This window comes from Odontesthes bonariensis, chromosome 4 (assembly GCF_027942865.1).
Source record: "Odontesthes bonariensis isolate fOdoBon6 chromosome 4, fOdoBon6.hap1, whole genome shotgun sequence".
In the NCBI taxonomy this organism is placed as follows: Eukaryota; Metazoa; Chordata; class Actinopteri; order Atheriniformes; family Atherinopsidae; genus Odontesthes; species Odontesthes bonariensis.
Window position 1 is genome coordinate 38725888 of NC_134509.1, and position 11506 is coordinate 38737393.

The window sequence follows — 11506 nt, forward strand, 5'->3', positions numbered from 1 at the left end:
TTCAACTCAGAGTCCTGTTATCTCCAGAAATACTCTGATGACAGGAAATGTGACACTGATGTGTTACAGGCCCTTCAATGTCTGCAGCACGATGTTGCATATCTTTCACAAGTGTGTAGTGGTGAGTAGAAATCTGCTTTGCTGACATATGTTGGGTTAGCAGCATCAGAGCCAGAGACTCAAAGAAACTGAACAAACTGGTAAGAAAGGCTTGCTCTGTGCCTGGGACTGCTATAGAACCCTTAGAGCTCATTCTGCAGACAAGAATGTTGCACAAGTTGATCAACACAATGGAAAACACTGCACACCTTCTAGCGATCAAACAACAAACTATGTTCAGTCAGCGGCCTCTATGGTCTCATTTCTCTGGTGTGTTGCAACAAAGAATATCACAGGAGCACATTACTGCCCACAGCAATATCAATGACCCTCATATCAATGAGTAATTACTTTTTTCTTTTCATTGAAATATATGTTTTAATTTTTAACTGATTGATTGATCAGGGTGCCTTTATGTTTATCTTTGTGTTTATGCACCCCTGAAATTATTTTTTCAGAATATTTTTATTTTCTATTTCAACAAGACATTGAGTGCACTTTACAGAACATGATGTCTTCTTGTGATGAGATGCTGCCGTTTTGCAGACTTAAATGAAGGACTGGTATTACTAGTACCACTTCTTTTGCTCTATCAATAAAAAAGAAAAACACAATGTAGTAATACTAAATGCTTGTTCAGGATATAAATTGTCTGGTGTAATTAAAGCATTTTGCAGTTTTAGTTCCAATTTCTTGACTCTTCATGAACCCAACACGCAATCAGGGAGAAGAAATCTTTGAACAAGGCTGATCTCCTTACACAAACAGTGTGTATTTAATCATCCAAGACGAGTGTGTTGTATGTGTGTGTCTGTGAAAGAGAGAGATAGGGTGTTCCATCTCTGGATTTCCTGGATATCAACAGTTTAAACTTAAACAGCTGAACCAGTGAGCAGTGACAGTCCTGTCACACACATCAATAAGTCATGCACAGCAGATTTAAATAGCATACTTTTTTGCCTCACGATTGAACCGTTTTAGAAATTAGTCCTAAATCATTGATGGAAATAATCAAGCCACACATGCACGGTTATGTCATTTTGTGCAACTGGCAGAGAGACAGCTAATTGAGTGTTAGGAGGATTACTGTTAACGACTGCCACAGTGGCAGAGAGTGGAAAAAACTGAGGGGCCTCATGCACATTTTAACACCGAATCCACACACAATACACAAACTGATTTAATCACTTATTGGGGCACTGTGTTATTAATTCTGCTAGGATTTAACATGAACCAGAAACCTTCTTAACTTGAAAATTGATTGGTGTTCAACTCCAGCTTGCATGTGTGTAATATGCTTTATAGGCACAAAAACTGAATCCGACAGAATTTACAAGTGGTCAGAGAGCACACCCTCAGCCGGAGCCAGCGCTTCGTCATAGTTGTGTCAAATGTGATTCCAATTTGCACTTAAACTGGGGATTAAAAATGGATTCTTTCTTTATTGATATTTGAGCTTTGTTTGCTAAGTTTGTCTTGTTGATTGTGTCAGGCAAACTGTTTGTGTAAAACACAAACATTGATCACACATGTCAATGTGTGCTGGCTTTGGTGGGGAAATATGCACTTTCTGATGAACTGAGGTGTACATTCAGAATATTTAGCCAAGTCGAGAGAGGTATATGAAATATACTGACTTGATTATCCATCAGTGGTGAATATACCCGTTTCTACTATATTGTTCCTCTGATGTGCATCACTCTCAGTAGAGTACTCCAATTGATCATTTTTTCCTAAGGGTGAGAAAGGCACGACCTGTCTTTTTTTTTGCCATTGGCTGGCCCGTAGTTGTCCTCATTGGAGAGGTTGGGTCATAGCCTCCAATTGGAGCAAGGATTAGCCAGTTGTTCTTGCCTTACTCAAGCCATGTTGTTTCCCTCAATAAAAATGCAATTAAGGTAAAGCAAAACTTTTCAGAATGATGATCTTACAAATGATGTTACGGCGAGTACAGTTGTTCCAAAAGACTTATATGAAGAGTTTACACAAAATTAATTTTGATAATAATACAGGATACTGTATTAGTAAACAAAAAGAAATTTAAGTGGGAAATTACAGTTAGGTTGTTTGTTTTCTAGAGGTTTTTTGTTTCAGTGACACTCCCAGTCCATCCATTGTTCTCTGTATTTCTCTCACAGACACACTCTCACATATGTATACACACATGCTTTCTCAATCTCATTACTGATGACTGCCACCTCAGCTTTTCCCTCTGCCTCTTTTCTCTCTCTCTCGCCCATCTTTTATAATAATCTAACCATGTCCCCTATGGCCCCTCAGTGGGAAAGATGCTGCTAATGAAGTGCCATTAGTCCTGAGTGTGTGTTTGCATTGCTACTGATATTAGTCGCATCCCCAGTGCTGCAACATAAGAGAAAGATGATGAATGAGGGAAATGAACAGGAGAGAAAAGGAACAAGAGGAGAGGGAATAAAAATAAGACGTTTTTTTTTCTAAGGGGAAGGAAGGGAAATGTGGCAATAGGTGACTGTGACATTTATTTATGTTTTCCTTTTATTTGCAGTCTCTCCTCACTTCATGATAAAATCTTAGTCCTTTTGTGGCACTCAAGAAACAACCAGAGAAACTCCTGCTCAATATGTGATACATGACAATATGTGAACCCATTGTCATCTGAACGCAAAAAGAAAGAAAGCAACCACCATGACGTTACAGTGAAAAAGCTTGGGCTTTTTCCACCTTTCACTTAGGTTTCTGTTGGTGGCAATAATAGCATTTAAATGTAAAAAAGTATCTCAAAAGTATCGACGCACCACGATGCTAAGCTGCAACCAATTGTGAAACAATAAAGCTAACATACAATGAAGTGGAGTCTTCAGCGAACTCAGGAAGCTTACAAGGACTGGAGTAGGATTTATTTTCATTCTCTGAACTCTTTCCACACAGCTCTTTGTTTTGATGCTGCAACTGGGCAAGGAGGATGTAGACAAAATAAATAATCACAGTTCCAAGAAAACTACTCAGAAAGTTGATGATCGCTCCATTGCTGTGCTGTGGAGTAATAGGTGATGGGGTTTCTTTGTTGTATATGGATTTGCTGAGTGTGCAGTATCACTTTGTCTCTCGACTGAATGTGTGTGTGGTTTTGTTGGAAGGAGGATTTTGTTTACTCTGAGGGTGTATCTCAATATTTCACTGCGTCCGTGCATCTATATGCATGTTCATCTGTATCCATAAACTGATAGCCTGTGATTTTTGGAGAGTGAGGATTTTAACTCGGATATGGATGCCAGGTTTAGAACATATTTAGTGTGCACAGCCTCAGCACAGAACAGTACAGTACATTAAATCATATCAAAATCAAATCAAATTTATTTATATAGCACATTTCATGTACAAACAATTCAAAGTGCTTTACATAAAATAAAAGCATTGCAGCAGGGAGTGGAAGAAGCATTAAAATACATAAAATAATATAAAGAGAACCAAATAAAATAATTTAAATGAATTTAAAAACAAGCAATTGAGTAGTTAAAAATGAAAGAAAATGCTTATTACAGAAGCAGATAATAGCTACTATCTGCTTCTGTAATAATACTGACATACCAACACTTTGCTAGCATTTCTCTTTGACAACGCAACATTAGCTTTTTCTCTTCTCTCTATCTACATGACTGGTCACAGGTTTCACTCTGCTTCTCTCCTTCCTTGTCAGATGCAACAGTAGAGAGCAGAGCTCAGCGGATCAACTGCCTCGCTGCTCACTGAAGCAGTGATAGTGCATGTATGTGCGAGACGCGTTCTGCTTTAATGAGCTATTGTTTCGCAGAGTCGCCACTCGATGGGAGTCTGTCGCCTAGCTGACCCCTGACCCAGCTATGCTGCACAAAACTCAATTAACCACACCTCATCAGGGCTTTATGTCTGTTCTTTCCTTCTCCCAGAAATACATCTCTGGTGGGCACTTTGCAATTAGCAGCTTCGTGTTTTTCTGAGCCTCCACACATGTTAGTATAGAGTGTGAAGATGTGGCAATCACTCCCTGTATTTTGCTTTCCCACCTGGTGTCTGTTTTGCTGGTGCAGTTTAACTGTCAGGGTCATTTCACACACATCCTGGGAGGGATTCTGGACCCTCGGCTTGATTAGTCTCCATCTATTCTTCACTCCTTTACTTTTGTGGCCATATGTCTGCTTCCCTTCCCGTCTCTCAGAACAACCTTCTCCTCCATCATCAGCCTGCAATACCAACAAAAACAGTATTTTCTTCGAATTGAATGATTACTTTATCATCAAACTCTTAAGATGTACTGGATGTGGCTTTGATGACATGGACAACTTGGCAATATCAGGCAGGGACACAGTTTGTTTGACTCTGTTCATGTACAATATTCAACTCAACTTTTAATGTCATGTTTGTCTAAATATAGAAACCAAGAAGCTAAATGCCACTTAAGAAGTCACAGGTCAAGGTCAAAGAAACAGGTCTATCGTTCAGAAATGAGCAAATGGACTCACCAACTCAGTCCCACTGCTTGGTAAGCAGTCATGACCAAGTGGTAGCCTATTTGAGTCTCTCTTCTCTCACTCACCAACTCTGGTGTGTTTTATTAAATCGTTGTTTCTTGTTCCTTTCTGACTTTCCCTAACTATAGCTGATGAGCGTAAAGTATCATTTAACTTGATCCTTTAACTTACATGTTTTACAAGATAAGATGATGAAAGTGAAAACGGTAAATGAGTGAATAACTAAAAAGAAGATCCACAATGCTCAATCATTAACACGATGTCAACTGAAAAAATATCCCTGGTTCGGAACAACTGCTCCCATCAGTTCATTTAACCCTGGCCTGTCTACAAGTATACAGGGCATCACATCCTAAGCTATGAAATAGGTCATAGTTGTAATGTGACTTCATCCTGAGATGCACTATCCACATCTGCTGTCAAACAGCCTGAACAGGCCAGAATCCGTCTGGCTTTCTTGATGTTTCCTGAAAAATAAACTTAGGAGAGAAAATTCTGTCAAATTTAATGCTGTTATAACTTTGCATTAAAAACAACTAAAACTTTAATGTAACATTTCAAGGCTGGCAGAGTAACTGCAACTATTCTCTCTATTGCAGCTAAATCTGTTGATAGGCACTTCTCAGTGACTACCAACATCAAAATCTCTGCTGAGGTGACATTTTTCTGGTGCATCAGACTCTACCTGTACTCTACTCTACCACTACCTGGTATTTCATGCTTCTACTTTTCCTTTTCTTCACACATTTTTTCACTGGTTGAAACAAATAATAATAAACTTCACCATCCCAAGTGTATGTGGAGTGTCAGCCAAACTTTGTAGCTTAAAACTACCTCTTTATTTTTTCAACTATTCTTCTATAGTTACTGTATAAAGTAATACTAAAGCCTCATCTATGCTCTATTTAATTTTACACACAAAAAAAGCTTTGGGTTTCAAGCAATCCTTAACACATCAAATAACATAAGAAATAAGAAAATTACACAGCTGTCCATCCATTTGTCATTTTTTTGGTCCTCCCTTTTGGGCTCCCCTAGAAGCTGTGTATTCTGAACAGTTGTACAGTATAAGGGAGGATTTTCTAAAATTTTCATTATGGATATTAGCTGATATTGAATTAAATTATAAGATACAGATTTATTACATTACATTACATTACGGTCATTTTGCAGACGCTTTTAACCAAAGCGACTTACAATAAGTGCGTTCAACATCGGTAGGCGAAAGAACTTCAGGTCACAAGAAATCATAAGTGCATTTCCTTCCAATACCAGACAGCTAAGAGCAAAACTAGTGCTAGAGTAAGTGCAATAAGTCAGGTACCTAGACAGATGGGAAGACAATTTAGAAAACAAAGACAATTTAGGAAACAAATAAGTGCGTAAGGAGCTAGGACGAAACAGGTGATGTCCTAAGAGGGCTGATCTGGGTAGTATTTCCTGAAGAGATGGGTTTTCAGCCTGCGGCGAAAGATGGGCAGCGACTCAGCTGTCCTGACATCAGTCGGGAGATCGTTCCACCATCGGGGTGCCAGAACAGAGAAAAGCCGTGACCGTGTCGATCGTGCGCAGGGACCGCTGAGTGATGGGGCAGCCAGGCGCCTGGAGGCCGCAGAGCGAAGTGGTCGGGCGGGGGTGTAGGGCTTGACCATAGCCTGGAGGTATGAAGGAGCTGTTCCTTCCACTGCCCTGTAGGCCAGCACCAGAGTCTTAAACTGGATGCGAGCAGCTACAGGGAGCCAGTGTAGAGAGCGGAGAAGGGGAGTGGTGTGGGAGAACTTGGGGAGGTTGAACACCAGACGAGCAGCAGCTTTCTGAACCAGCTCCAAAGGTCTGATGGCAGATTTATGTTGTCTCAGTATAAAATAAAAAAAATCAGAGCTTTCAAACGATAATTTTTTTTAAATCCAATTAATCACAGGGTTGCTGTGAATTCATTTTGATTAATCCCATTCCTAAATATTGAAAAATTCACATTTTCTGTGTATTGTTCTCAGAACAGCGACTTACAAATGAGGATACACTCCATCCAGCTCCTTGTGTAGTCTATGGTCATCTCCCGCCTTGACTACTGCAACGCTCTCCTAACTGGTCTCCCAGCCTGTGCTGTGAAACCTCTGCAGATGGTCCAGAACGCGAGCAAGAGATAGGGATTCAGTTTGGATGCAGATGCTGTGGTGTATGGTTGGTTTGGCTGGGAAGACAAGCAGTTCGGTTTTAGAGAGGTTTAGTTGGAGGTGATGGGCTTTCATCCATTTCGATATGTCAGAGAGACAGTCTGAGATTCATGCTGAGACCGTGTGGTCGTCAGGTGGGAATGACAGATAGAGCTGGGTATCATCAGCATAACATTCACCTATCATAAATGACAAGAAGTGGATATAACATTTCTTTTTTAATAACAAATGCATTTGTCATTCATAAATAAATGTATGAATGAGAAATCCAAAACATAAATTTAATTCTGAACCATTTTGGCAACTTATTCATTGCTCTTTTTCTTTGTAAATACAGGATAGATGAATGGAACTTTTTTGAGAAGACACCTCTGCAAAATGATGTTCTTCTGTTTTCATTGCGGTAAAAGTAGTTCCCAGTTGATGCGGTGCGCATTATACAAATAATTGTTGTTACTCACGGAGGTCCAGTGGTCTCCTCCTCTTCCTTCATTTTCTTTTTGGCTTCATAGAGTTTGTTGATTTTAGTAATCACTGTGCCTCTCGGTGGCTTGTAGAATACATAAAAAGTTGCCACTTTCAAAACTTCTGCGATGCCCGTGTCCTTGACAATATTAATCGGTCTACAGTCCTGCTTATCCATTGTGTCGGTCAGCTTCTCAGATGTTGTCTTACTTAATGCCCTGCGTTCGGTTAAGCCTGATTTAAGGTCGTCTACGGAGAGCGACGGAGAGCGACGTAGAGCCCTGTCGACGGAGACCCTCCCGGAGACGCTCTCCGTCGCTTCCGTGCGTCGGCCAAAATTCCTATCTATCCGTCGAGGCGAAGGAGACTCGCGGAGACCACAAGGGTTGTGATTGGTCAGCTAACAACATCATTTCCGGAATCATTTTTCCGGTTTAGCTCCTTCCTCTCAGAACAACAACACCGCCACTTTTGAAAGAGTTTACTGTGTGCCGGTCAACATTTGGTCAAAATTATTTGCATTTCAATTTCAACAAGCTCTAACTCCAACAACAGTCTTTCTCTCTCGGTCACCATCGTTCACTGTGAGGAGTGGAACGGAGCCGGAAGATGAACAATCAATCAACAACGTAGCGACACCTAACGTAGCGACACCTACTGATCGGGAGGTGAATTGCCTTGCGTATCCGACATCCTGATGGAGAACTTCGAAAGGTTTAGTGACCACGGAGTCGGATTGACGGATAGCGACGGAGAAGCATACCGAGGCCCTTAAGGGTGGTCTGACGGATGCCAGGTGAAACACCTGAAGTTGAAGCCCCAACAAATGAATGGCTGACTCCTCCATGTTGCTCGTGTCAGCCATGCTGTTTATGTGACAACGATCGAATGCTGCAGGGGTTGAATTGTGGGTAAAATAGGGTGGGAATGCGTTCAAAAAATGATCGCTGTTAATTAATCATCTCGAATAATGCATTCATTTTGACAGCCCTGGAAAAATACTTAGTTGTTTGTTATTATAAACAGTCAGTATGGAGAGTAATTGCTGTGGGCAGAAATGACTTCCTGTACAGTTCTTTGTAGTAGCTGGTCTAAAAGAATTCTGCAAAGCAGATTGCATTCTCCATCACAGAAGAGAGACGCTGAAGGACCTAAGCTTGATAGATGATGGCGTCTTCAACAGCAACCTCAGGACGATAAGCAACTGTAGTGGGTCCTGAAAGATTTTCCCTTGCTTACTTAGGTGAGCCAATAACAGTCTAACTAATAACTTTGATGATGTGGCATGTTAGGACAACTGGTCTATATTCACTGAGGGCCAATGAACAAGATTCTTTAAGGAATCGGAATAAGGCAGGATGTCTTCCACAGCACTAGATTTTTCTCCTGAGTCAAGTTAAGGTTCCAGAAGTGCTGTAGAATCCCACAAGTCTGCAGGACCTGGGACTGACACCATCTGGACCTGCAACCCTGGACAGCCTTTGTTCTGGTTCAGCCTCTTATAGCCTTTATTCAGCAAGTTGAGAGTTGTCCATTAGCAACGTCTGAGGCATGTATGAATGTCTATTTCTCGTCATTTTGGTGTGTAATGCACCATCAACTTAGTTGGTTAACTAATATTTTTAAATGCATAAAGCTTAAATGCTTAGTAAAAGCATAGATGTACAAAACAATAGCTATGAAGGGTTAGTTTAAATTCAATGTTTAAGTCTAAACACAACTATATTGGATAGTAAAAACCAATATAATAACGACCCAACTTTATACAAACATTTGGTTTTTATTTAACCTTGTTGAATAAATTATAGACTCTTGCTATTGTCCTTTTCTTTTAACCTTGATACTGCCGACTTGAGGAAACCCAACAGGGGGATCTCCCATCACTGCTTGCTTATGATGTTGGTTTGGTGTATAAGAGCCCTTAACCTTAATACTGGAGTGATCCGCTTGCGCAGAAGAAGACGTGACATCATACGTAGCACGCTGTGTTTACGGAGGTAAATATTGATGCGACACTTGTCAGTGTGTATGTATCAATTATGAAGTTGTTGTGCAGTTGGAGCCAACAAAGTTATGAAGATTTTAATTGAGTCCAAAATCTCCCTTTCTGGGGTGTCTGCCATGCTTGTTTTGTCCATTGTTTACATTTGATCTTGCCCCGTCTCGCCTCCTCCGGTGCAGAATTGTGACATCTGCCTCACTCCAGTAATGTAAAAGTTCTATGAAAAGCAACATCCCCATTCAAACTGAGGTCACTTTGAAAAACATCAGATATGTATCCAATTTACGACCACATATGAAAGTGACCTGGGTTGAATTTGAAAAAATCAAATGTGTGTTGTTCAGTCATGAAAAAACTCAGATATGGGTCACAAATGGGCAAAAAAGTCAGATTTGTGCTACTTTTGCCTGCCGTGTGAACATAGCCTAACTGTTTCAAATTAACCTTACATGTAGGTAGACCGGCCCTGTAATGGACTGGCAACCCTGCCTGTGAGTACCCTGCCTCTCGCCCAATGACAACTGGGATAAGCTCCAGTCCCCCCACTACCCTGGGTTGGATTACGCGGGTATAAAAAATGGATGGATGGCTAATGCCAACACAACACAATCGTTTCACACGTTTCAAACAGATTTTGTGTTATCTGGTGTGCCCAAGGCTGGGCTATCGTTAGCCTAGCTTTCGCTAAAGTCCTGCTAGTTAGTGGTGTCAGCTTGTGTTAGCTCTCACGCTAGCTGGCTTAAAAGTCAGCTGTTTAGTCACTTCATTAATTTGTACGAGTGATTAAAAGACACTTCCGAGAAACATGGCAGTTGTCAACGAAGGAGCACTTAAGAAAATGCTGAAGCAATACAAATACAAAGAGATGAATGTTCGTGAGATAACCAATGTCATCTCGCAGTATAAGGACTTGAAGCTGGTTATGGATGCTTACGTGTTTAATGATGGTTCTACAAGAGACCTGATGAGCTTGACGGCGACTGTCCCTGTGAGCTACAGAGGCAATGTCTACAACATCCCAGTGTGTTTATGGCTGCTGGACACGTATCCCTACAATCCTCCCATATGTTTTGTGAAACCCACCAGTGCCATGATGATCAAAACTGGCAAGCACATTGATGCGAATGGCAAAATCTACCTGCCTTATCTACATGAGTGGAAGCATCCTCAGTCAGACCTGTACGGCCTGATTCAGGTGATGATTGTTGTGTTTGGAGAAGAGCCTCCAGTGTTTTCCCGCCCCACCACACAAGCTCCCTACCAAGCCTTTCAAGCAGCTGGACCCCCTAATTCTTCCTACATGCCTGGCATGCCTGTGGTCTCACCTTACGGCCCAAACCCCGATCCTGGAGGTTACCTGGCTTACCAGTACCCAGGGGGAAATTCTTACCCATCTACTCCTGGACCTGCACACTACCCCACCCAGGTCCCAGTCTCCACAGTGGGTCCGAACAGAGATGGCACCATTGGCGAGGACACCATCCGTGCATCTCTGATTTCAGCTGTGAGTGACAAACTTCGCTGGAGGATGAAGGAGGAGATGGACAGAGCTCAGGCTGAGCTGGATGCTCTTAAGCAAATGGAGGAGGATTTGAAAAAGGGACATCAGAAGCTAGAGGAAATGGTCTCAAGACTTGACCAAGAAGTGGCTGAAGTTGACAATTGGTGTCAGAAGTGGGATACTGACCCTGGAGGCCTGTCAGGAGACCCAGTCTGATAAGGCAGGACACATCATGACGAGAGGTGGTAAGAAGACGGAGCACCATGAGGAGCCTGACGATGGTGCGCCAGGTGCAGCAGCTGACCAGCAAGGAGCCACAGCAACCAGCAACCCTGATAAGCTGGAGGAGCTGACCAGCCTGGTGAAGTCTCTGGTCGTCTCACAGGCATCCAGAGATGAAAGGATGGACAAAGAGACGACACGTCAAGGGCAGAGTGTTGGAGATTTGGATTGAGACTGATGAGTATTGTTATTGTATTTGCCTCCGGACCGCTCGACAAGTTGACAGCATACTACTGTGCCTTGTTCGTGAAACTGTTGTCGTGAAGTTTAGCAAACAAATTCACACACTTTTGCGACTGTGTTTCTGGCCAAAACAAACTGCATCCACTGATCCATGATTACAGGCTCCTACGGGAAGCTGAAAAGGGTTAACTTGCTATTGCAACTGAAAATACATTTTCTTGCATTCATCTCTGAAGCAAAAAGAAAGTCCTCTCAGTGCAGTAAGAAGTAGTGGTGGATCAATTGTTCCTGGACAGTTCCAAATAATATT

General features: G+C 41.7%; 1 protein-coding gene and 1 pseudogene across 2 annotated transcripts in view; both read left to right on the plus strand.

Moving 5' to 3' along the window:
* slit1b (slit homolog 1b (Drosophila)) overlaps positions 1-11506 on the plus strand; it is a 92479-nt gene that overhangs the window by 5188 nt on the left and 75785 nt on the right. The window lies entirely within an intron of this gene.
* Positions 9992-10947, plus strand: LOC142378104 (tumor susceptibility gene 101 protein pseudogene; annotated as a pseudogene).